The sequence below is a fragment of the Medicago sativa genome, chromosome 5 (assembly GCF_051527215.1).
Source record: "Medicago sativa cultivar Bolivia chromosome 5, Bolivia_mono, whole genome shotgun sequence".
In the NCBI taxonomy this organism is placed as follows: domain Eukaryota; kingdom Viridiplantae; phylum Streptophyta; class Magnoliopsida; order Fabales; family Fabaceae; genus Medicago; species Medicago sativa.
In genome coordinates this window covers 16,362,594-16,367,372 of record NC_140753.1, presented here as the reverse complement: position 1 = coordinate 16,367,372, position 4,779 = coordinate 16,362,594, and positions in this window count along the sequence as shown.

Here is a 4,779-nt window from a genome sequence, read left to right as displayed (position 1 = left end):
GGCGAATCAGGCATTTCCCAAATTGTCTTTATGATGCTTGGCTTGGCTTTTGGTGCATGTGATTGCCTTTCTTTGCTTCACATTGATGTAGTCATTCTCAAAAACCTATAGAAAATAGACGTAATAGCTTTCTGGTACATTTTACTAATATAAACGATATTATCAAATTGAGGGATTTTATAATGAATTGCTTGCAAAACAAGTCGATAAATGCTATGAAAAATAATAGTAATTTAACACTTATCAACAACCTCAAAATTTATATTTTCCCCTTTTTTCGAAGAAGTTATTCGTGATCATAGAGTTTGGAAAATAAAAACTTTAGAAAATTATTTAGTTAATACTCACTCCAGTCATATTTATAAGAAGCAATTCACTTTTTTGATTCATTGAATAATTGATGTATCCACTCTATTTCTAAACTAAATACATCAATTATTCAATAAATCTAAAAAGTCAATTGTTTCTTATAAACAAGACCGAAGTACAAAATATCATTTAGAAATTGAAGATTCCATCACGAAAAAAAGGTTTTTTTTTTCCTTTTCTAGAGAGATTGCAGAGACTGCTTGCCTTTAAGGCTCTAGTTACAATAGTTACAATACAAAGGTATTGTTTGTTTCATTACTTCTGTCCATTGTGATAGTGAAAGGAAAAATGTGGCACATCTGTATTACATGTTTACTTGGTGAAGAGTGTTGGAGGATCTAAGGTTTCTGAGACAATATTCATCCTCTTATTTAATTTATACATGTGATTCTTTTAAATAAATTTGCTCTAACTCTTTCTATGTAAATATGGTGGAAGTTAGAGTTCCAAATGATTATTTCAGTAGTTGGAAAAAACTAATTTTAGTATGTGCTCATTATAAAAGTTATGTTCAAACAAGAATAATTTAGACCCTTTATTGTTTATCCTCCCTTGAAGATGAAGCAACGGGTCTTCTTAAGGCTCTCAAATGGGTGATAAAATTGATCTTCCACAATGTCTTTTTCGAGTTAAATTAGCAAGGGATAGTTAATTGTCTTCATGAGCCTCTTGGTCATATATGTGAATTAGGTGTTACTTTTAATTCTTGCAAGTTCCTTCTAAATTCTTTTTACAATCTATGTTGTTAATTTTGTTAGGCAGTTATCAAATGGTGGAGAATACGTTTTAGCATTGATTTTTATCATAAGAAACTATGTATTTCCCACTTAATTTTGAATGAATTTTACCAAATCTTTAACCAAAAAAAAGTTAAAAAGTCAATCTAATCAAATAGAAAACCAATTTTTAAAATCTTAAATTTTATATGCTTTTTTTTTAAAAAAAATTGACTTTCACATTTCAATTCTCTTATTTTTCAAAATATTAACCCACTTGAGCTAATCTGGTGATCTTGATTTAAATCTTTAAAACATGCTCCTCTTAAAGTTTCATCTTTGATCCTCTTCAATATCAATTTCAATAGACTTATTTAACTTATTAAAAAAAAAAAAAAACTCCTATTCTTTAGGATTCCTTTTATGGGACGACCTAAGTCTATAGAGTTAAAACAAATTGGGTCCATTTTATTAATGTATGTGGACTTTTTACATATAATATATAACCACGGTCTCCTTGATCAAATTTTAGATCTAATACCAAACTTTGAAATTAGAGGTCTCTTTCTCACACACTAAAAAATGTAGAAAACCTAACAATAATACCGCGTGAAAGATACATCTATGCTAGCTAGTGGCAAATTCTTCCTATGCCAAATGGAGAGAAACCTACACTTGAAAAGCTAGCTCAATTATCAACTCAAAGTACTATATAGTTTAGTTAATTAAACAAAAATAAATAGGACATTTTTACCATAAGAAACAATTTTCCTTTGTTTGTTAAACTTTTTTTTTTTTTTAATCAAAAGGAACAATAAATAAAAATTAAAAAAAGATACAGAGACTGGGGGACATTAAACCTGACCCAAGAACAACCCAAAGGGGATACATCATTAAAAATCAGTTCCATTTCTAGTGATCAGCCATAATCTATCCTAACAAAAAGTTCACTAATCACGGGCGCAACCCAGCGAAGCCGCGTACGGGAACGAAACCAAGTTACAAAAAATATGAGAAGTGAACCTATGTGAGGAACGAACAAGGTTCAATTTCGGCGAATGGATCAACCGTCAACATGGTATCAAAATCCAAGTGCCAAAAGCTCCCTGAACAATGCAGCAAGCATATAGCTCTTTCGAGCACAAACCACCTGCGTGTGAGCAGACAAGACCGACTTGAAACCTGCAGATCTCAACAGATCTGAAAACATCAGAGAGTCGAAGAAGTCAAGCCACCAAACACAAGCGGTATAAAAAAGACGCGTAAGAACTCAGATCGTGGGATGAATCCAATACGTTAGTAACCAGACCCTTTCGGGTTATTAGAAAAGACCCTTTCGGGTTTTGTGTTAAACCATTTTGTGTTGCAACTAGGAAAGTTTTTTCCAATCAGGACAAGAAAACGTTAAAAGCTACATAGCAAAAGAATCCATCACCGCCTCTTATCAATATTCTGGTTCTTGATTACTTTATTCCTTGCTTTCAGTTATATACATATTTGCTTCATGTCCTTTTCTTGTACATTTAAGAATCAAATGGCTTGTGCCAGATCTAGGGAAATAAATTCTGAGTTGTTTGACATGCATTTATGTAATAATATAAACAATATAGTATGCATATGGACCATCCCTAAAAAAAAGTATGCATATGGACCGATTTAATTAATTAAAGAACGAGAATCTAACATCAAACTATCATCAAAGTGTAACGCTAATAATTAATATGATATACTATTACTAGTTCTATTTTTTTTTCCTTTTAGCTTTTACCTTTTTTTCCTTCTTCTTATAGGCCAATCGATTATAGATATTTAGATGAGTGGATCAAATTTTTCCTTGGTATAACATTATTTAGGGTATAGCTTTTTCTACTCAAATCCAACTAAGGTTTGTTCTTTTTTGATTCTATGTTTTGACTATTACACCTAATTTGCCACACTTGCTATATAATTCTTTCTTAGACATAATAATATATTTGTAAAAAAAAATTTAGAAGTTGATTCCTTTACCGGAAAATTACCAAATTAATGTGTGATATGCCAAACAAATTTTTAATTGGAGGAAGTATATTTATAGAGACTATGGTCTTAAAAGCTTGATTTGTCTATGGAAAAGAATGGTCCAAATCTACCAAAAGCAACGAATTGTGTCTAGTCTTGGAACATCACAAGAGCAATAATTAAAAAGTGACTAAAAGGAGTGGAACTCTGCTGGGATTGTGTGCTTGAGTTAGTTAACATACCATTTCCGGGTCAAGGAAAAAAAATACCATTAACCAAGTGTATAGTTTTTAATTTATATTTTTGTATTTTTTGTGTGTTTTAATTTATTATATTAAATTTTTAATATTTTAAATTTTATAGTTTTAATTTATTATATTAAATTTTATAAATTAAGAAAAGACTAAATTATTAAATAAGTAAAAAGACGTTGACTACTCACTAGTACTACACTGCAAAATAAAAAATTTCAGATTTAACCAAGTGTACAGTTTTAATATTTTTTAAATTTTATAAATTAAGTAAAAAGACGTTGACTACAGTGCAAAATAAAAAAATTGAGATTTAAAAATAATCGGTAACTAAAAATTTCAGCTTTCACACTAGAATAAGATTTATACTATACAAATAAGATATGATAGATTGACTTATCATATCTTGTTGGTTTTGCCAAAGATAATGATTATAGTCGGTTTATGATTTTTACCATATTCTGTTTCTCTTATCATGATCGCCAAACGGGTCCTTGTGATTTGAATCTTAGTGATAGGAATAGAGCACATATGTTGGGAGTTAAATTGTTCATTAATACATAATCTACATACTATGATACTACAATTTTTTTATTGAAGGCTAATTATGTTGGCACCCTATAAGAGGTTTCAGATGAAATATTATTCACCAAATGTAGTACCTATTCTGAAGGATGATAGATTTCATTTGGACCAATGCCTGAAGAACGATTTTGAAAGAGAACAAATGCATAATTTTCATATGCTTCAGCCGTTGGAAGCTTGTTGTATGCTTATGTTTGCACACGGCTTGACATTACATTTGCAACTGAGATTTGGGAAGATATCACAATAATCCAAGTATGAAACATTGACAAGCTAAAATAAAAATGATGATGTACCTTCAAGGAACAAAAGATTATATGTTTATGTATAGGCGAACCGAAAAATTAGAGGTCGAAAAGTACTCTAATTCAGACTTTGTTGGTTATATTGATTCAAGGAAATCGATATCAGGTTATTTTCATGTTAGCCGACCGGGTTGTTTCTTGAAAAAGCGCAAAGCAAGTCTTGATCGTCACTTCCACTATGAAAGCTAAGTTAATATCTTGTTTTGATGCTATATCACATTGAATGTGGATGAAAATTGTGGGTTCAATTTCTAGATCATTGAAGATGTATTGTGACAATTCAATGTAGTTTTTATAGCTAAGAATAATAAAAGTGGAAATCAAAGCATGTCGACATTAACTACTTATTTGTAAGAGAGCGTGTTAAATCTCTCTAACATACATTTGAGGATGGTTGAAATGAGAATTACACATGGCATGCTAAGCTCAAATACATATAGAAAATGTCCAAGTGGCACTACAAGGAATATAAACATAAACAATTTTATTTATAGCATTTGCTCAATATTAATTATCATTTATGGCATCCAAAAAGTCAAAAACAAAATATGTTAA